General features: G+C 36.5%; 1 pseudogene; it reads right to left on the bottom strand.

Moving 5' to 3' along the window:
• Positions 1 to 17479: 17479 nt before the first annotated feature.
• LOC125934017 (AP-3 complex subunit sigma-1-like) lies at positions 17480 to 18155 on the bottom strand (annotated as a pseudogene).
• Positions 18156 to 23007: the final 4852 nt, after the last annotated feature.

Here is a 23007-nt window from a genome sequence, read left to right as displayed (position 1 = left end):
TAGCCACTGTGGAAAACAATATGGAGGTTCCTCAAAATAGTAATTCCATACTGGGTATTTATACAAAGAATACAAAAACACTAATTTGAGAAGATATATGCACCCTTAGGTTTATTGCAGAATTATTTATAACAGCCAAATTATGGAAGCAGCCCAACTGTCCATGGATAGATGAATGGATAAAGAAGCAGTATATACACAATGGAATATTATTCAGCCATGAAAAAGAATGAAATCTTGCCATCTGCAACAACATGGATTAATCTAGAGAGTATAATGCTAAGCAAAATGAGTCAATAAGAGAAGACAAATATCATGTTATTTCACTCCTATATGGAATTTAAGAAACAAAACAAATGAAGAAAGAAAAAAATAGGCAAAAAATCCCCAAACTCTTAACTATAGAGAACAAACTGATGATTACCAGAGGGAAGCTCATTGGGGGTGGGGGTGATGGGTGATATAGATAAATGGATTACAAGTACACTGATCATGATGATGATCACTGAGTACATGTATAGAATTGTTAAAACACTATATTGTTCACCTAAAACTAATATGACACTGTATGTTAATTATAATTTAATTAAAATTAAAAAAAGAAATACAAAAAGGAGACATCAAACAAGGCAAATCTCCAAGGCATGATTACCAATTTGTAACATGAATGTAAAAGGGAGGATATAGAATAAATTTCAGGTTAATTGCAAATTTATTCAACAAATTGGTGGAAGAAGTCCTAAAGGTGGGAAGCAAGAAGAATTATTGGGCTCTAAACATCTGAAATTTTTTTTCTGGAAATAGACAAGAAAAGTACAAAGACGACAAGGAGTTTATATGCATAGAATCATCACAAAAAAATGGTTAATAATTGTATACGTCTTCTATTTCACATAAGATTTTAAAATCCAATGTTTCCACTAATATACATATTTACTTTATCAGATGTTAATATTCTAAGCACTTTATAGAGAAGATAAAAGTTCTGATAAATGTTGAAATTCCATTGCCACATGCATTACTAAAGGCTACTAAACAGGCTCAGAAATATATGCAAAATCAAAGATGTTAACTTATAAAACATGCTCCTATCTTTCTATAATTCTAAAGTTTTGATTTCCATGCACATAATTACTTCACTAAAGTTGTGAACTTTTAAACAGTAAACAGTAATAATTTTAATCTTTTTTTTTAAGTTTACTTATTTATTTTGAGAGAGAGAGAGAGAGCGCCAGGAAGGGGCAGAGAGAGAGAGAGAGAGAGAGAGAGAGAGAGAATCTCCATGCTGTCGGTGCAGACCCCTAGGCAGAGCTTGATCTCACCAGACAGTGAGATCATGACCTGAGTGAAATCCAGAGTTGGTGCTAACTAACGGAACCACTCAGCCACCCCACTTTAATCTTTTTTTTTTTTCAGAGCCCATTTCTCCTTATGATGTAGCTGCATACCTATTTGCTCCTTACTACATAATTTTAACAATTAATTTAATAATATTACCAAAACTACGTTTTCTTTCATTGGTTAATAGTTGACTTGTTTATGGTTCTATTCCCTTACTTTCATATAGCAATAAATAATATTTTTAAGGATGAAATACTAAATTATAAACAAATATAAGAAGTATAGTCTTTAATTTTATTTGATAAAGCCACTGGATTTCATCACAAATTATATGAAAATTAGCCAGGTGTCTTCTACTTCAGTGCTAACGTTTTTGCATAAAATAATAACATAATTTTATAATAATTTGAATTTTCAAATAGCACAATAGAAATGGCTTATTTTTCTTGGTTTGGGGTTTTCTTATCTGATGATTGTTACTGAAATAGGGAGTATTTTCTGAGACATCTAGCTAATTTTCTAGGCTTTGTTCTTTTAAGGAAAAGATGGGTTTCAATTTATTGACAGCAGTTAAAGTAAGAGCTTAATCATTGTATATTGGCATCCATACAAATATTCAACTACTTTCTCCTTAAATTAAAAAGCAATCTTTTGGGGCGCCTGGATGGCTCAGTCGGTTAAGCGTTTGACCTTGGCTCAGGTCATGATCTCTTGGTTCGTGGGCTGGAGCCCTGCATCAGGTTCTGTGCTGACAGCTCAGAGCCTGGAGCCTGCTTCAGATCTGTGTCTCCCTCTCTCTCTACCCCTCTCCTGCTCATGCTCAGTCTTTCCCTCTCTCAAAAATAAATAAACGTTAAAAACATAAAAAAATAAAAAAGCAATCTTTTAAAATATCTGATTGCTGAGATATAAAATATCCAATGGCTTCTCCCAAAATACCTGACAATTACTGGTAAAATATTTAGTTTTATCTAGATTTTATTAGAATTATAAGATAAAAACCACTAAAGAGTGAAATCAAGCACTATTTGTGTGGTTTTCTTTCTTTCTTTCTTTTTTTTTTTTAGTTGTATGAAAATTGTTCCAGATACATTTTCTGGGAATGAGTTTTCAAATTGCAATTTTGGACATATTTCCCCACACATTCTTAAAATGAATTGAATTTTAGTTACTCTAAAGACCACTAAATAAATGAAGCCAGTTTATAAATTTTTCAGAAACATCCTCAGAGTCCCAAATACACTTTGTCATTTGTTTTGTCTAAGCTTTTTAATTCTCTTTGAAATAAATAGAAACAGCAAAGACTGCTCTGCCAAATAGCTCTCACCATTGGAAACTGCTGTTTTGGGTTTTTTTTTTTTGTTTTTGGGTTATTTTTTTGTGAACAGTTTTTAAAGGGAGTATTTAGAGATAATTAATGAATACTATAATATTTTAAAGAGCAAAGATGGAGATAATTAACAACAAAGTGGTATGTGCCAAAACACTGCACAGTAGTATCATAAGCACGATCATGTAATAAATTCAAATAATGGGATCCTTTGGCTACTCTGAGCACAATGCACTTCAATTTTCCAACCCGTCCAGAGCAGGGAATAGAGGTTAGTTTTGTTTCAATTCTATTTAGGTATAATTGACAATCAAAAACTGAATGTATTTAAGATGTACAACTTGTTTTTATACTTATATACATTGTGAAATGTTCACCACACTCAAGGTAATTAGCATACCATCACATCACATAGTTCACTTTTTTTGGGGGGGGAGGGTAGATTTTTAAGATCATTTAAGATCTGCTGTCAGCCAATTTCAAGTATACAATACAATATTATTAATTATAGTCACACTGTTGTACATTAGATCTCCAGAACTTATTTATCTTGCATAACTGAAACTCTGTACCCCTTTGACCAACATCTCCCCATTTCTCCCATTCTTCAGCCTCTGGAAAACACCATGCTACTCTCTGATGCTATGCATTTGCCATTTTTTGATTCTACATATACATGAGATCATGGAGTATTTGTCTTTATGCATATGGCTTAATTTCACTTAGCATAATGTCCTCCAGTTTCATCCACGTTGTCCCAACAGCATGATTTCATTCTTTTTCAAGATTGAATAATATTCTATTGTGTATGTGTATATACACATGTTATACATATATATACAATATATGTGTATATATACATTGTACGTAAAGAAAAATATGATGTACATAAAGAGAAAATGTTATATATATAATGTAATAATATGTATAACATTTCACATCTCGGGTATTGTAAATAATTGGGAAATGAACACGTAAGTGCAGATCTCTTTGAGATGCCTATTTAATTTCCTTTGGATATAGACCCAGAAATGGGTTTGCTGGATCATATAATAGTTCTATTTTTAATTGTTTGAGGAAATCTTCATATTCTTTTCCATAATGACTATACCAATTTACATTCCCATCAACAGTGTACAGGGTTTCCTTTTGTCCATATCTTTGCCAAACTATTTAGCTTTCATTTTCTGATAATAGCAATTCTTACACGTGTGAGGTGATGTTTTATTATGTTTTTGATTTGCATTTCCCTTATAATTAGTGAAGTTTCATATACTGAGGTTAATATTCTATGGTCAGTTCATGGTTGCTTCTAATCATGCTGATGGAAAAGATGACTTTTCTTACCACTTTTGGAATGTATAGATTGAAAAGGAAGGGTGGAGAAGAAATTCAGAACTACCACACTGACTCCATATATGGTCTACAGGTAACATAACTCTTAATTTTTGTTATTATTAGTCATATTATCCCTCTCAAGAAGTTAAAATCTGGTAGCTAAAGTACTATAAAATTTTTTGAAGAGTTATCACAATACTGTAATGAAAACACTTAACAGAATGTGATATCCTTCAGTATAAAAGCAAAATTGGAAGTTTGGACTGAGTCACTAAGATACAACAGATATTACATGGACAAAAAGCAAACTTTCATTCAAAATTTTACAAACTAATTTCACAAATCTAAAAATCCTTCACCTTATTGAAGATATAAAATGGTTAAAACATTAAGCATCAAGAGAGAACAGGATCAGGGATTTCAAAAGCACTCTTCTGTGAGTACCTCCATTTTGGGTAAGGAGTACCTGACCCAACCTTGTAACTAATAAAAGAACCAACAACCTTCAACAGGATGGCTAAGCAAGCCCGACATATGTCCTCAAGAGTTAGGCAGTTGATGTCTAATTTCAACATGGGAAAGATAAAAGGAGAGTTGACTTTACTTTCTGTTTTGGTTATGGAGCAAAGGAGAGTTTCCTGCTGTATTAGGATCAGTTTATATCAGAGAGCTTGGAGACAAAGTGATTCTTTGCCTTTAGGCAGATACATTCAAGAGAACGGAACCAAAGTCAATTAAAATCATTAGGGCAGCCAGAAGGGCAATGGGGCCATTGGAGAAAGAACCCATAGGCAGTAGGCCCCTGAAAACTAACAGACCAAGGGGAAAGCGGCATGTCCAAGGAAAATAAACTACCTTGGTCACAGACATGTAGTTGAGAGATTCCTCCCTCTCCCAACACACGCATCACAATAAACATACATCAAGCTTAAAGAGCATAAGACCACAATTCACAGCTCTGATCAATCAAGTACATTTCTGCTACTCTTCCCATTCTCTGTCTTTTCAACATTTTGATCCTGAGTAGGCAAGATGAAAGAGACTGGATAGAAATACAAGGCAAGCTAGAAGAAAAAGTTAACCATACCTCTTTCCTAGCAGCAAACGACAGCAGGGGGAGAAATGTATAACTGTAATGAAATAAAGTAGGAAACGTTGGTTGCTACATGGTTCCAGATGTCTTTAATGATTTAAGGCTATTTTTATGCTTTAATACAACTGTATTATGAATGAGCAAAACAGTATGAAATTGTCTTAATCTAAAGGCAGGAGCAGTTTGGAATGTGGAGGTCACACTTGGCTGTGGGATGTGGTGTCACCAGAAAGGAGCAGTGAGGCAAGGCCATACAGATTATGGAAAGCAACTTCCCATCTGCATATTACCACTTTAATATTGTCAGCACTTCTTTTTAAAAAGCCACTACACTGTGTAATTAATCTTAGTTCAAAAAATTCTAAAAAATATATAACTTTCTTTTTATGAAAGTTACATTTGTTTTGCCTAAAGATTATTCAACAGTTTAGCTAGTTCTTGTCCTTCTGGAGCCTTGAGTAAGAAGACAAACACTCCCTAATATCTTCAAAAGCAGTTTTGTATCAAAAATTCAATGTAACACACTCTGAGCGTTCTGAGCTCAGCTGATTGTGGAAAATTGCCTTCTTCTGATGAAGTAATCTGCATCTCGATTTTGTCACCATGGTAAAAACAGCTTCCTCCAAATTGTTTTACAAGGAAATTGGTACTTTGGAAACAATGTTCTCTTTTCTTTAGAGAAAAATACATCTTTGGAAAATTATTTTCCTTTCAAAAAGAGCCTGCTGTTCAAAATTTCTTAAAATATATTCAATTATTGTTTTTAATTTCCTTTTTCAGTTGTTGGTGTGGAAAGATATTTTAGTGTCATAAGTAGTTTATAATAAAATGAACATAGCAGACAGTGATCTAAATCAGTAAAAAGTGTCTTTATATTAAAGTACTGATTTTTTATGTTGGAAAGTTTCTGAAAGTGAAAAGAAACCTTGATTAAACTGAATAATAACATATAAAATGCATACATTAAAAATATATTTTCCTTAAAACAAATATTCACTCTTTTCACAAGTTTTCCCATTTTTTTAGCCTAAAATCATCTGGTAACTTAAGCACCCAAAGAGCTTTTGATTTGGCCAAGGAGGCATAGCTATCTAGGGACAGAATCTGGCCTCCTAAGAAAACGTTGCCTGCTGTTCCCCTGTTCCTTGCATTACAATGAGTCCTCTGAGTCATTCTGAGAGTTAAAAGTGAGTGAACAATGAATCTACAAGTAATTTTTAGACCTTACTTTTTAGGCATTTTGCAGCTCAAAATAAGACAGTATTATATAGTAAAGAGTTTGGCTTTGAAGTCAGACAGACTTAGACTTGAATATTGGCTCTGCCTCTCACTGACTTTGAGATTCAGGATTTAATTAACTTTTGGGTCTTTGTTTTCTCATAATAGACATTCCGTGAGAGGTACTTCTCATTATCCCTGACCCAGTAAATGTATAGACAACTGGAATACTGGCATGTGGTTGCTTCTGTATGAGAAAAAGAAACACATGTAAAATGTAAAACATAGTGAATAGTGAGATAAAAGTAACATGAAAACAAATATGAAAAGTCAGACAAGACTACCGTAGATTTTTTTAGTGTACGATGTGACATTTCAAAGAGATTCGCAAAGATCATTAAAGTCTTTAGGATTAACTGACACTTGAACTGAATCTTCAACAAACTCAATACTGGATAACAGCATCCTGAGTACTTGACTATGCAGCACACACTGGAAATGGGGTTCAAAGTTTAAACATAATCCCTGTCCTCTATGAGAGTTAGAACAGATAAATCAGCAATTATACTCTAATGAAATGAATCATGATGCACGATATGATGTTAAGCGAACAGAGAGGAAAGGGCTGGTTAACACTATGTGTGTGAACATGTGTGTTGGTGGGGTGGGGGGCAGTGGATATGGTTATTATAGCAAGAGTTAAGAACTGGTGAATGATGGTTTACAGAGAAGGAGATGCTGAGAGCTAAATTAAAATTGACCCTTAGAATCCTATCATTTTTTGGCAACACTTTTCTTGATTTGTAATTTTATAAGTGTGAAACTGTGTATTCAACACTTATGTTCCCCACTAAAATATAAGATTTTACTTAGTTCATGTCTATTGCCTATTATTATTTATACTATCTGGAAACCAATGAAAAGTTTTTTTTTAATTTTTTAATGTTTATTTATTTTTGAGAGAGAGAGGGAGAGAGAGAGAGAGAGCACACGCAGGGGAGGGGCAGAGAGAAAGGGAGACACAGAATCTGAAGTAGGCTCCAGGCTCTGAGCTGTCAGCACTGAGTCCTATGCAGGGCTGGAACCCACAAACTGTGAGAGATCATGACCTGAGCTGAGGTTGAATGCTTAACCAACTAAGCCACCCAAGCACCCCCCAATAAAAAGTTTTAAGCCCATCCTTCACTCAGCAAACTACCATTAATTTAGTAATCACACTGAACAACTATTGGGGAGACTAGGGAAAGACGAGGGAAAGAGCTTGCCATTCATGTAGAATGTGTCTGTAGTTCACTCCTCTGTGGTAGGGTCTTTCAGGGAGCCAGCAGAGAGGCACTGATATTTTCACACCCTGCTCTCATTTCTCATTCTGAATTGTCTAATATCCATTTCCCTCAACCTTTATTATCACAGATCCTTCAACCCTGATCTTTTTAAGTAGGATACTAGCTGATAATACTGATGGCCACTTTCCATATATCAAAGTAGAACTTAACTTCATGTTGTCTTTTTTTAATGCAAAGTGACCACAAGATACACTGATTGATATTCTGCCCACTGGGAGAATTTGTCTTCTCGATAGGCTTTCAGGAACACTTGTGAGTCTGGCTCAGTAACTCCGGGGGAATTCAATACTGACTTGTATTAGTATATTATGAGAGTCATTCGCTATAATATTTTCCCCTCCCTGGTCATCTCACACAGAGAACCCATGTTGCCATATAAGGAATAGCATTATACAGAAGTAGGCCAGTGGAATTTTGAATCATTTGCTTACAGAGCTTTTTTAATGTTTTCAGAACAGTGGAAACCCTATTTTGGAATATGTGACTTTCTTTTTTTTTTTTAGTTTTTTTTAATTTATTCATATTTTGAGAGAGAGAAGGAGACAGAGTGTGAGGGGGGAGGGCAGAGAGAGAGGGAGGGAGACACAGAATCTGAAGCAGGCTCCAGGCTCTGGGTGGTCAGGAGAACTCACATGGGGTTCGAACTCATGAACCATCTTCGGATGGTGACTTGAGCCGAAGTCGGACACTTGACCAACCGAGCCACCCAGGCGCCCCTGGAATATGCTACTTCTAAATGATTAACTAATGTGGCTGATTGTGCCCAACTTCAGGGCATAGTAGTCAGTTTGTATTAATTTCATGATAGGAAGCTCTGTTGACAAGTTTATTTGGTATACCTTATAGATCAAGTCAGGAAAGATTTGAACTTCTGTTATACAAACTCCTATTCAGGAATTTAGAAACCTAGTCTTATGTTTTTGCCCTAATATAATCTATTAGCCCCCACCAAAGAATCCTCCCAAGCAAAATGTTTTTCATTACCTTTTCCAGCCTCTGCTGGATATCAAGGAGGCTTACTCTCTTTGTTTGGGGCAATAAAATATTGATTCTAGGCCTGTGTAACCCCCAAACTCCAACATTCTCCCTGAAGTCAGCCCATTTCCATATGACCATCATTCACATTGTCACCATTGCAGCATTTATAAAATATATAATGATGCTCTTTCATTGCATTTACTATTGTTCTTTCATGGGGCAAAATTAGAGAGTTACAGAAGATATATTCCTCCAACATTTCTACTTAGAATTTGAATTCCAGCTTCTGATTCAATTGGAATGTTCAAGCACAGTTTGCCTGGTGCATTTCTAATTGCTTCTTAGTCCATGGTTTCTGATTTTGTAGCTAAACCCTGAAATTAAAAATTGACAACACTAACTGAAGACAATAGATTAGAATGTCTTTGCTGTATTTACATTACGGAATGAAAATCTGCAAAACATACCTGCATAATTTTTCTAAATTAAATTTATGGTCTCTATTATTCCATGATTTCTTCAATCTTTCTCACCTCAATAAATGGCAATATACTGCTCCAGTTTCTCAGACTAAAAACCTCAGTGTCTTTTATTTTTATCTCATGTTCCGTTTTATTAACAAGTCCCACTGACTCTACCTCCCGAAGTTATCCTAAATCCAATCATTGCTTCCATTTTTGCTTTTTTTCAGAAAGCAAAATGGTGTGCTTTGGACAAGAGTGAAAATTTTCAGTTGACAATGTTCTTTTAGGACTCACAGCACTCCAATGATTCCCCGTACCTATAGAATAAAACCCAAATTGTTACTACAACCTACAAGGCCCTCCATCACCTGGCTCCTGCCTATCTCTTGAGCCTCATTTCTAGTTTTCTCTGTATTATAGTCCACTTCAGCAACACTGCCTTTTGTATTATTTTTCAAACTTCCCAACATTTTCCCCCTTATATTCCCCAATGTTTGAAAGACTATTCATTCACTAGTATTTCCCCATTGCTCTGCTCCTTCAGTCACTTAGTTCTCTGCTTAAATGTCACTTCAGAAAGGTCTTCCCTGATTACTCATCTAAAATAATTCATCATTATGCATATAGAAGCACTATATCACAGTGCTTCTTTCTAATCATGTTCCTATTATTTTGTTTTTATCTTAATATTTATAGCACAATATATTTATTTATTTACTAGTTATAGTTTATTGTGTTCCTCCAGTAGAATATAATCCTATGAGGTCAGATTCCTTTATGTCTGTCTCCTACTATGTCTTCAGACTGCTGACTGGTACACAGTAGGAACTAAAGAAAATATCCGTTGAATGACTGAAAGAATGAATGAATAAATAAGTAGTATAGTCAAGTATGGGAATAAGTTTAGAAATTCCCTGGGCTTACACCAATGGGTTAACAAGGCATAAAGAGGTACAAAGCCATAGGATGTTCACACCCGAGTTGGGGTAAACAAGGTTAGGTGAATAAGGATAGAGAAGGGGGGCTTAGTCCCCTAGAATAAAGCGGGGACAGAGCTCCCAGAATAGAGAGGGAGGGGCAAAGGCCCCTGAATACGGAGGTGCAAAGGCACCAATATAAACATAGCTATATGAAATAAACAAGATTAGGTATTCAGGGTGGAAGCGCCCCCTCCCCCCAATTTAGTACTATAGCAGAAAGCTGCTTTCACAGGAAGGACGGACCAAGTTAGGTAAACAGGTAAATTGGGCTACAGACTGATGCGCTGCAGTTGAAGCAGCCCAGAGACGAGATGATTAGTAAAAGAAAAGGTGCCTTGTTAACTCTGTGGTTATATCCCCTACCTGTCTCATCCCCTAGGTTAGCTAAGATAAACCAGGGTGGTGCCTCATGTCCTCTGTAAACAACCTTCCTACCGAGTTCCCAGCACCAGGATTTTGTTTTGTAGTAACCCAAACCCCTAACCCTGAATATCTTCAAGATCCCCTTTCCTTCACATCTGCAAGTTAATGTTCACAGATTCATTGTCTCTTTGTGCACATCCATTGCCATGTTTGTAAGCCTTATGATCCTAATAAAAACAGGGCAAGGACCCTTATTCAGGGCTCTTGTCTTTTCCCAGACATTAGCCATCTCTCACTTTTCATCCTGCGTCCCGCTATCTTGCTAGACAAGAGAGAACTTTTGACCCAGAGTCTACAACAGTTAAGGCAAACCTAAAAATATTCTGAATCAGGGAGGCAAGAATTAGAATGGAAAAGAGGGAACACAAAATATTGCACAAAAAGAATTGATGATTCTGTGAATAGAAGATACAAAGACAGAGAAAACAGTGAAAGTTATCTCACATTTTTGGCCTATATTTCCAGGAGGATGATGGTGGCTTTATCCTGGGCATGACAACATAAATTATGAACAGATTATCAATTTTCAAACATAGTTTGAAATGGAAGATTTGACATTGAAGAAAGATAAAATAGTCAATTGGGGAAGACTGAGATTCCTTTCAATAATTCAAAGTTCAAGTAACCCTCTGAAAGCTAACCACTAAAAAAAAAAAAAAGGAAGCAAAATATTCAATTTGTTCTGTTTACATAAACAACTCTCCTATAAACAGCATGCTCAGTGATAATAACATATCAAAAGAATGAAACTGCCAACAGAGAAATGGATAGAATAAGGAAACAGATTTCAGAGAAGTAAAATTCAGCAGTATGGATTCATCACTGCTCAGAAATAAGAAATAATTTGGGGGAATATGAAATATTTGGCCCCTTGATAGTGTTCTCTGCTGGGTGAGATAGGAATAATTTACTAGGCTTCTTCATGAAACAGATGAGATATCTCTTGAGGCTATCTGCTTCTCTATTCTTTCATACCATGGTCATCAGGCAAGCTTTTGATCAATAATTAATTTTCTTATATAGTTCAAATACTAGGAAGTAAGCTGCTCTAGGTAGAAGTGTGATCACTAGAGTAAATTAATATATTGGAAATTTGATTTATTTATCAATCTCTTGTGAGTTTAGTTAACATCAGCTTAATTTTGGGTTGAGACTTTGAAAAATCCAAGTAGCTGAAAAATCCAGTTTGTGGATTTTTAAGGATGAATATTTTATCTTGCATGTTATGAGGGTGTTTATTGAATGCTCAGTCTAGCTATTTAAGCTACTCATACCAAACTGTACATTTTCATTCCTATTTCAACAAATTATCTGACTTCCCACATATTTCAATAATGTAGTAATTTTGGATATTAATTTTGCTTAGAATAATTCATGACTTGTAGAACAATAATGACACTAAGATAATGGGCTTTGATAATAGTTTAGAACAGAAAGGTCATATAATCCAGTAACTTACTGTATCTAAGCAAATCTAATTTGGTGATACTTAATGATGAACTTTAATCCATTTTATTTTCCCCTTTTCCTTAGTTTTGCTTTGGAAAATAAGTTAGAAGGTAAGTTATTGAATATAACAAAGTATATGCTTAAATTTTCATTATGAACCTTTTGTTCATAGACATGCATTATGAGCAGTAGTTTAGGAATTTTGTAAAAAATCTTTTAGAATTTTGTCTGAAGTGTTATTATTTAGATGTTCATTATACAAACTTATCCTTAAAATCTCTACTATATCTTAAGTTCCTTAAAATGTATGGTCTATTTTTGAGTACAACATAAAAATTAACAAAATGTTTAGTTAGCGTAAAACACATAAAGTAATTATTGAATGCTGATGGTCTGAAAACCCTGTGTGTGAAGATTTCTTTGGCTGCAATCATCAGGACATATCCTTGGCTAACTTGAGCAAAATTGGAAAGATGGGGCTAACTCAATGATCCAAAGGAAAAAAGCCATGGAATAAGGAGTTAGAAATAAGTGGAACCAGGGCAGCCCTACAAACCTCAATATATTTGACAGCATATTATAAAATATGTTAAAATGGAGAAATATTGTTAGTTTGCTTTTTATAACCAGTGGTAACACCTTGGAACATTTAATTTTCAGTCACTTAACCCTATTTTTAAAAATTTTGTTCCTCTGTTAATGATATCTATATTTTAAATTCATTTATGTTTTGAATATAATGGTCATAAAAAACAATATCATGTTAAATATGCACCCTATATGGTCCCCTATTACAAGGTATTTGTGATTTTTAGCTTTTGTGTGTTACAAAGTGAAATAAATGAGGAGCAAATTACTATGCAATAGAAAAAAGCGATGCAGCTGTGATAAATGTAGGTTGCCGATAGTGGCAATCAATAGTTTAAAGGAGCCATTTATTAATGTGTAGCAGAAGAAATGTACTGGATTAGGAAAATAAAAACAACAACTTGCCATTTCCCAAATGGATTGTAATGAGATAAAATATCAAAAGTAAAACCTCAATCATCACTATTGTTTCTTAAGTATACAGTTAACCACGGCACATCCATCAAATAAGAATAACTAAAAATTATACGAATAAGGGATAATTATAAAACTAAAAATGTAATAGCAAGTAAAACTATGAAAATTTCCAAAACAACACATGACTTTCTCTCTCTCTCTCTCTATTTCTTTTTTTCTTTATAAGTCCAGTTACCTTGGAGTTTACTTAAAGAGACTTATTAGTGGGTATTTCTTTGTGAAATTGTAAATGAGATTGATTACATGATATCTCTTTCGATTGCTTCATTATTGGTGTATAGAAATGCAACCAATTTCTGTACATCAATTTTATATCCTGCAACTTTGTTAAATTCAGTTCTAGCAGTTTTTTGGTGGAGTCCTTCAGGTTTTCCATATAGAGTATCATGTCATCTACAAAGAGTGAAAGTTTGACTTCTTCTTTGCCAATTTAGATGCCTTTTATTTCATTTTGCTATCTGATTGCTGAGGCTATGTTAAACAATAGTGGTGAGATTGGACATCCCTGTCACATTCCTGATCTCAGGGGGAAAGCTCTCAGTTTTTCCCCATTGAGGATGATATTAACTGTGGGCCTTTCATGTATGGTTTTTATAATGATAAGTTATATTCCTTCCAGCAAGGCTGGATTAGTGGTCATGAACTCCTTTAGTTTTGTTTGTCTGGGAAAGCCTTTGTCTCTCCTTCTATTATGAGTGACAGCCTTGCTAGATAAAGGATTCTTAGCTGCATATTTTTCCCATTCAGCACATTGAGTATCTCCTGTCACTCCCTTCTTGCCTGCCAAGTTTCAGTGGACAGGTCTGCTACTACCCTTATGTAACTACCCTTGTAGGTTAAGGCTTGTTTGTCCCTAGCTGCTTTCAGAATTCTCTCTTTATCTTTGAATTTTGCCAGTTTAATTATGATGTATCATGGGGTTGAGCTGGTTTTTTTTGTGTTTGTTTGTTTGTTTGTTTGTTTGTTTTAATTTTGAAGGGAGTTCTATATGCATCTTAGATTTGGATGCCTATTTCCTTCCCCAGATTAGGGAGATTCTCAGCTATAATTGCACCAAGAACCATAAGATCCCTAGGAATAAACCTAACCAAAGAGGTAAAAGATCTGTATGCTGAAAGTTTATGAAAAAAATTGAAGGAGACACAAAGAAATGGAAAAACATTCCATGCTCATGGATTAGAATAAGTATTGTTAAAATGTCGATACTACCCAAAGCAATCTACACATTCAATGCAATCCCAATCAAAATAGCACCAGCATTCTTCACAGACATAGAACAAACAACCCTAAAATTTGTATGGAACCATAGACGACCCCAAAGAGCCAACATAATGTTGAAAAAGAAATCCAAAGCTGGGACATCACAATCTTGGACTTAAGCCTGTATTACTAAGGTGTATTAATCAAGACAGTATAGTACTGGCACAAAACAAGACACATAGACCAATGGAATAGAATAGAGAACCAAGACATGGACCAACAAATATATGGTCAACTAACCTTTGACAAAACAGGAAAGAGTATCCAATGGAAAAAAAGACAGTCCCTTCAGCAAATGGTTCTGGGAGAACTGGACAACCACATGCAGAAAAATAACACTGGACCACCTTGTTACACCATACACAAAAATAAATTCAAAATGGATGAAAGACCTAAATGTGAGCCAAGAAACCATCAAAATCCTATAGCAGAAAATAGGCAGCAAACTCTTTGACTTCAGCTGCAGCAACTTCTTACTTGACATGTCTCCAAAGGCAAGGGAAACAAAAGCAAAAATAAACTATTGGGACCTCATCAAGATAAAAAGCTTCTTCACAGCAAAGGAAACAATCAACAACATTAAAAGGCAACTGATGGAATGGGAAAAGATATTTACAAATGACCTATCAGATAAGGGGATAGTATCCAAATCTATAAAGAACTTGTCAAGCTCAACACCCCCAAAACAAATAATCCAGTGAAAAAATGGGTAGAAAACATGAATAGACATTTTTCCAAAGAAGACTTCCAGATGGGAAACAGACACATGAAAAGATGCTCAGCATTACTCATCATCAGGGAAATACAAATAAAAAACACATTGAGATATCATCTCCCACTGGTCAGAGTGTCTAAAATTAACAACTCAGGCTATAACAGATGTTGGCGAGGATGTGAAGGCAGGGGAACCCTCTTGCACTGTGGGTGGAAATGCAAAATGGTGCACCCACTTTCGAAAACACTGTAGAGGTTCCTTACAAAATTAAAAATAGAATTGCCCTATGACCCAGAAATTGCACTACTAGGAATTTATCCAAAGGACAGAGGAGTGCCGATTCTTAGGGCCACATGCACCCCAATGTTTATAACAGCACTATCAACAATAGGCAAATTATGGAAAGAACCTAAATGTCCATTAACTGATGAACGGATAAAGAAATTGTGGTTTATATACACAATGGAGTACTACGTGGCAATAAGAAAGAATGAAATATGGCCCTTTGTAGCAATGTGGATGGAACTGGAGAGTGTTATGCTGAGTGAAATAAACCACACAGAGAAAGACAGATACCATATGTGTTCACTCTTATGTGGATCCTGAGAAACTTAACAGGAACCCATGGGGGAGGGGAAGGAAAAAAAAAAGAGGTTAGAGTGGGAGAGAGACAAAGCATAAGAGACTCTTAAAAACTGAGAACTGAGGGTTGATGGGGGGTGGGAGGGAGAGGAGGGTGGGTGATGGGTATTGAGGAGGGCACCTTTTGGGATGAGCACTGGGTGTTGTATTGAAACCAATTTGACAATAAATTTCATATATTAAAAAATAAATAAATAAATAAATAAATAAATAAAAAAGAAGAGGTGGCATGTATGTGTATACACGCACACGCGCGCGCACACACACACACACACACACACACACACACACAATGGAATACTACTCGGTGATGGAAAAGCTTGAAATCTTTACATTTGAGACAATGTGGATTGAACAGGAGGGTATTATGCTAAGTGAAATAAGTCAGAGAAAGACAGACATCATGTGATTTCACTCACATGTGGAATTTGAGAAAGTTAACAGAAGATCATAGGGAAAGGGAAGGAAAATAAGATACAGAGAGGCAGGCAAACCGTAAGAAACTCTTAAATACAGAGAAAAAATTGATATATGATGGGGGTGGGGGGTTAGGGGGTGGGAAAAATGGGTGATGAGCATTGAGGAGGGCACTTGTTGGGTTGAGCATTGGGTGTTGTATATAACTGATGAATCATGGGAATCTACTCCTGAAGCCAAGGCTATACTCTATGTTAGCTAACTTGACAATAAATAAATAAATAATAAAAATAATGACCAATCTGTTAAAAATGACACATTTCACAGAAAATACAGGAAGGTAAAAGATCAAAGTCACCCTTTAAAAAACAAAAAGAAACTTACTGAGAGGAGAGGACATAGGTAAAGTTTGAGGACAAACCCCCACAGAGGGGAGAAGTCGGCATACAGATATTGGAAGATGGTTTCCTGCTTTGTTATGCATAGCCACTTCAGGCGGTAGACAGAATCATGACTTAATTATTGTTCTGGTGTGCTGAGGCTCCCTTCAATGGGCATCAGAAATCCAGGACAACAAGATGGGACTACCAAGGCTAGTATCCAGACAACAGACTGACTACCTAGAATGACCTCAGCAGTGGCCAGAATGGAGTGTGATATATCACCTTCGCACATCTCTTGAAGAGGCAGCTCGTACAAGAAATGGGTGTTTTGATTTACCCAATTACCACTGTTTTCTCCCATGAAATTTGAGTATGTTGATAGTACTATCTAGATTTGCTATGATATAGAAGGCCCTACCTAGGCTTCATGCTGAGGCCATGTAGTAAATCAGCCTTTTTCCAAAGCTCTTTTTTCTAAGGTGAATGGTACTTACTATCAATAAAATGGTCCTTTTTAATTGAAAAATAAATTTAAAAAGAGAGACAAAGGTCATAATGTTTTCACGCAATACATACTTAGTTTTTTAAATAACAATTGTAACAAATGACAGAAAGAATTGTGGAATGCTGCTCTTGTGAACCATACAGAAAACAACATTTTGGATTGCTTAAAGGACATAATTTAAAGAAATGTCTCAAACAATTTTTGAAATACTGTAGTAGTCAGTCCATAGAGGCATGCCTTAGGTGGATATGGGAATGTAGTTCAGAAAAGAAAGAGAAATATCACAGGGGTACTACTCAGTTTCTTCAAAATCACTGAGCAAAAAAAGCAACGTTCAGCTTCCATACTGATTTCACACAACTTCTACACAGTATCTGGACTTCAATCCAAGAGCAAAAGTTAAGACTCTCCTCTTCTATTTTTGGTAAACAACTGCATGGTAAACTTAAATGACTTTTCCCCTGGATTTTATCTGGGAGTGGCCTTTTTAATTTTTTATTTTAAATAAAGGGCAGGTTTGGTATCAGCAATATCAATATTTCTTTTTTATACTGATATCAGCAGTGTCAATATTTCTTGGGATCTCAGGAAGATTCATATTTTTTACAGCTGATACAGCACAGGCTAGAGATCCTGCAAAGCCAGCCTCAGATTTCTCCAGTTCATTTTGTGCATGAATTTGTGTAACAATCTCATTCATTTTTGTCTCCAATACCATTCACTCCATCACCATTTCTGCAAGAATATTGTGAACCTTGTCTACATTGTAAATTAAATCCAGTTCACAGACATTTTCAAAACGCTTGTCTAATGTTTCCACAAATACTTTGAGTTCTAAGGACATTATGAAAGATTTTCAGCAAGCAGGGATTGGTGGGTTTGGGGGTCAAATCTGTATACACATGGTAAGAGATCCATGAATCTTGGGCTTCCTGGGTGATTGAATTGGATTTAAAATGCCAAGTTCACTTTGTGAAGAATCCACATAGAAGACCAAGTATAATGTTGCATAATGTCTATAAATCAGTTTGTTGTCAGATCCTCCAATTAACAATTCTCCTTCTAAGAAATTACATTTTCATCTCTCTTAGATACCAAATAGAATGTCTCCCTGATGACTGGCTGTTGTGTATCTTCTCTGTAGGGCTTGTAGAACTTGGAAAGCCTTGGCTTCCCATGGTGTTGAAGATGAGGGTCGCCTAGATCATGCCTAAGCAGGTCCAACCAGTTGGGCACTGGGGCAGGAGCACCAGCTTTGCCTGGGGTCATCACTGGTGATCCTTGCCCACCCACCCTCCCACATGTGCATATTCTTAAATGGTAGTTTGGTTTTTTTTAATGTTTATTTATTTACTTTGAGAGAGAGCATGCACGTGAGTGAGCAGGGGATGGGCAGAGAAAGAGGGAGAGAGAATCCCAAACAGTCTCCATACTGTCAGCACAGAGCCCAACATGGGGCTCAATCCCACCAACTGTCAGATCATGACACGAGCTGAAATCAAAAGTAGCTGGCTTAACTGAATGAGGCACCCACGTACCCCTAAATAGATTTTTAATAGATTGAACATATGAAACTTGATTATTCAAAAAGACATTTAAACTGCCTACATGTTGTTGTGGCAATAACTTATGTAAACAATAAATACAACGGTATCATAGATATGGTTTGGCACAGAGATCTGTCTATCTATCTATAGATAGATTTGGATAGAGAGATAGAGATAGAGATAGAGATAGAGATAGAGATAGAGATAGAGATAGATAGAGATAGAGATAGAGATAGAGAGATATGTTAATGATGTTCAGCCCATAGTTAATTTTGGTATCTCATTTCTGGTCTCTTTAATTTCTCCTCATTTTGGTCATACTTTCATCCTTCTTTGCTTGACTGGTAATTTTTGATTGAATGCCAGACACACTGAATTTTACCTTTTTGAGCACCGAATATTTTTACATACCTAAATTATTCTTGAGGTTTCATTTCAACCCAGTTGGGTTACTTGGAAGTAGTTTGAACCTCACATAAGGCCAGAGCAAGTCTTTAGTCTTGGCTAATTTTATTTCACTACTGAGGCAATACCTTTCTTAGTACTCCACTCAATGGCCCAAGATTTATAACATTTTTACACCTCCGTGAAACACAAACTACTCGTTGCTCTATTTGAGCTCTGGAGATTGTTTTCTCTAAACATGTATCAGGTGGTTCTTTTCCCAGCCTCAGGTATTTTCCTCAAATGCGTGTGAATTAGTGCTCCGCTGCATACTTGAGAGGGATTCTCCACCTATCTCTGAGGCTCTTTTCATGTATAGTTTACCTTACAGTATGCAGCTCTAAAACTCCAGCTGCCTTGATCTGCACACTCTCCTCTTCTCAACTCAGGGTGACATGCAGGTCACCCCGAAAGCCTGCTGCGTCCTAACAAACTGGGAAGCCCACCCCGGTGTGTCCCTGCTCTAAACCTTAGTTTGGTTCACTGAGGATTGGTGACTCCGCGCTGTCAGAAGCACCATGCCATCCACGCCATCTGCTTCTGCGAGTGAACCTGGGACCCTGGACCGAGCAGGTGGACCGCAGTGGGCAGGGAGAGCAAACGTCTGCCAGGAAAATTGTTGGCAGTAATGGGAAAAAATGGCGCACAACTTACACTCTCAAAGCCAACTGGCTGGCTGGCGGGTGGGACTGGAGTTGGGGGAAGAACTGTCGCCCTTCCAGGGACCCTGCCACCCCCTCCCCTTTCACTGCCGCTCCCTGCTCACCTATGTGTGAGAAGATTGGGCGCTACTCCATGGAGGTGAGCCCCAGGCACGGAACAGTGGGCAGCATCTGCAGAACTGGTTCCAACCTGCTTGGAGCTACTCAAACATGGCCGGGCCCGCCCCTTCACCATCCCCGCCTCCTGCTGGGAACTCTCCTGTGCTCTCCTGGCTTTATCTTTGTTTCTGTGGCTCCTCTCCTGACAGCCTCTTCTTCTTCCACCCCTAGTCCTGCATTCCCTCCAGCTATAGTCCAGTCCATGTCTGGCAGACTCCTTTCTGCGGCCCTTCCTTAAAAGGAGCAGCACAGGCTTGGGGTTTGGTTGGACATTGGAGCGGTGCTTGAGCCTTGCGCTTTTGGTTCTAGGCCCCCTCCATGGCTCTGCTCTGCTTTTCCCAGGCCTGGGAGCCGGATGGGGAGTAGGAGTGCCAAGGTGACCTGCCTGCTCTGGATGGTGAGGCTATAATGTGGGCCTTTGGGGCGCCCGGGTGGCTCAGTCGGTTAAGCGTCCGACTTTAGCTTGCGTCATGATCTCACAGTCCGTGAGCTCGAGCCCCATGTCAGGCTCTGTGCTGACAGCTCAGAGCCTGGAGCCTGCTTCAGATTCTGTGTCTCCCTCTCTCTCTGCCCCTCCCCTGCTCATGCTGTGTCTCTCTCTGTCTCAAAAATAAATAAAAACATTTTTTAAAAATTTCATAATGTGGAACTCCAGACCCTTCTCAGCAGGTGTACCCCCCAAATCTATTCCTTAGTAGGGCTCACAGTGAAAGATGGGCTCTCCAGACCCACAACGGGGTTTCCAATAAAATGGCAGTTCCTCTAAACAAACAAAAAAACTTTATAATTAAAATTTTTAAATAGTTTTAATTTAATAAAAAATATTTGGCAAATAAGTTAGTATTCTGGCCAAGGAAGACCAAAATCTATTGTGTTTTTCTATCCAAATGAAAGTTTCATGGTATTTTATATTTTAAAAATTGAGTAAGACTGAGAGCCATCATAACCCTCAACGTTAATCATGATAAGCTCAAAAGAAGTTGAGCACCAACTGTCAATTTAATCAGATTTATTTTGCATTCAGCAATTTCATGCTAATGAAGTAGATTTATTCCATTGAATTAATATTGCTAATTTTAATATTTGTTTCTCCAATTTTGCTTATATGTAATTATTAAATTTTCTTTGATTTATAGTAACAAAAAACGTAAATCACAGTAACTTCATTCTTAGATGTGTGTTTGTGCTTAAAACACAGCACATGATATAATAAACACTGCAGCCTATGCTACTTTATTATTGTTATTATTATTCCTATTAAAGGAATTATAAAACACTGATATTTGAGAAGTCTGATCCAACAGGAAACTAATTGGTTGAAGTGTTGAAGTTCTATAGTCTTACCGAACTTCATGTCAGAAAGCTTCATCCATAGGCTGCTTAAGAGAGCATAGAGTAGAGCAAAGGTTTTTCAAATATTAGTGCTTTTGAGAATCACCAGAGCCAATTCCCAGGCTCTAGAGTTTCTGATTTAATAAGTCTAAGGTGAGATCCAAGGACATATTTTTTTTCAAATTACCTCCCATGTGATTTTGATGCTGTAGTCTGTGAATTACACGGCACTCTGGTCCAAAAATCAAGATGAAGAAGTAAATGGTGATTTGGACTAGAATTGATTATAGTTGTAGAGAAGCAAATAAAAAATACACATAACCCAAACTCAGGGATAGGTAAAGCTTCCATGAGGAGTTAATTTGAAGAATGCTTCAGACATGGTGAGGCAAAAAGATCAGAATCTTTCTAGGAAATTTCATAGTGATAAAGAGACTTGGAAGTAAGGGCACACTTGACATACTTAGGAAACAACAAATTATTAAACATAACTGGAGATTCTTAAGCTGATTAAACCGTAGACAAATCGATTGCTAACAAAGAGAACATTACAAAGGAATCAATATACTCTTAACCCGACATTTACCAGTAACCAATGAGTGTAAATTCTTTACATAAATCTTTTTAATTGTGACCATAACCCTTATTTAGATTACTTTTATGAGAATATTCTCTTTTTGCTATAATCCACAGTTACTTGAAACTTTTTATATGTATAGATGATTGGTTTCATTTGTAATCTTCTGAGACCAAATATACTTTTTTTTTTTTCTGGCCATTTTTCATAGGTATTGTAACATTTAAGGTTTTCAAAATAGACCCCCCCCAAATATTGTCTAATAATTGAGATCATAATCTACATATTTTCTATTTTCATTTAGTCAATTAGAATTAACCAAATTTCATTCTATACTACAGGTATGGCAGAAAGATTTTTAAAAGCTTAACACTCATGCATGATACAGTATCATTTTCTATTCTTTCTCCACAGAATCTACATGTCTAATGCCTGCAGTTATAACTAGAAGCCAGTTTTCACTAAATTCTGGATTCTATTTCTAGAGATAGTCATATGTCAGATATGATAAATTAAGCTCTTTCCAACTCAGGCTTCCAGTTATCGTTAATTAAGCAACACGCCTCACTTAGCCCCAAAGGAAAGACATAGCATTGGCCCTTCATTCCTGAAATGAATGAAATTAAACCATGAAAAATATAAGTTCTCCTATATTTATAGTACCTGAGTTCATAGAAAACAATTTATAGACCTCACTCCTAAGTAATGTTCTGCTCTAATTTCAGCATGGTATTCATATTTTGTAAATGAACAACCTACCATTCAGATCTCTAGCATTTCTGGCCATTGATCTTCAAAATATAGATTTGAGGGGTGCCTGGGTGGCTCAGTTTGTTAAACGTCCAACTCCGGCCTAGGTCATGATCTCCCCGTTTGAGCCCTGTGTAGGGCTCTGTGCTGACAGCTCAGAGCCTGGGGCCTGTTTCAGATTCCTTGTCTTCCTCTCTCTCTGCCCCTCCCCCACTCATGCTATCTGTCTCTCCAAAAAGTAAACAAACATTTAAAAAGTTAAAAAGAAATAAATATAGATTTCATAAAGGTTAAAATAGTTATTAGTTCTTTTAGTGAGGGTCTATACCCTCTCGCAGCATTGTTGGTATCTGTGGTGTCCTATCAACAAGTTTAATACATCAAAAGCTGTTTTATATTTTTAATAATTTTTTAAGTTTTTAAAATTTTTTCAATGTTTATTTTTGAAAGAGAGAGAGAGCGAGAGAGAGCGGGGGAGGGGCAGAGAGGGAGACACAGAATTTGAAGCAGGCTTCAGGCTGCCATCACAGAGCTGGGTGCAGGGCCCAAACTCACAGACCAAGAGATCATGACCTGAGTTGAAGTTGGA

The sequence above is a fragment of the Panthera uncia genome (assembly GCF_023721935.1).
Source record: "Panthera uncia isolate 11264 chromosome A1 unlocalized genomic scaffold, Puncia_PCG_1.0 HiC_scaffold_16, whole genome shotgun sequence".
NCBI classification, from domain to species: Eukaryota; Metazoa; Chordata; class Mammalia; order Carnivora; family Felidae; genus Panthera; species Panthera uncia.
Note: the sequence above shows the minus strand (reverse complement) of the source record. Positions and strands in the feature narration are given on the sequence as shown.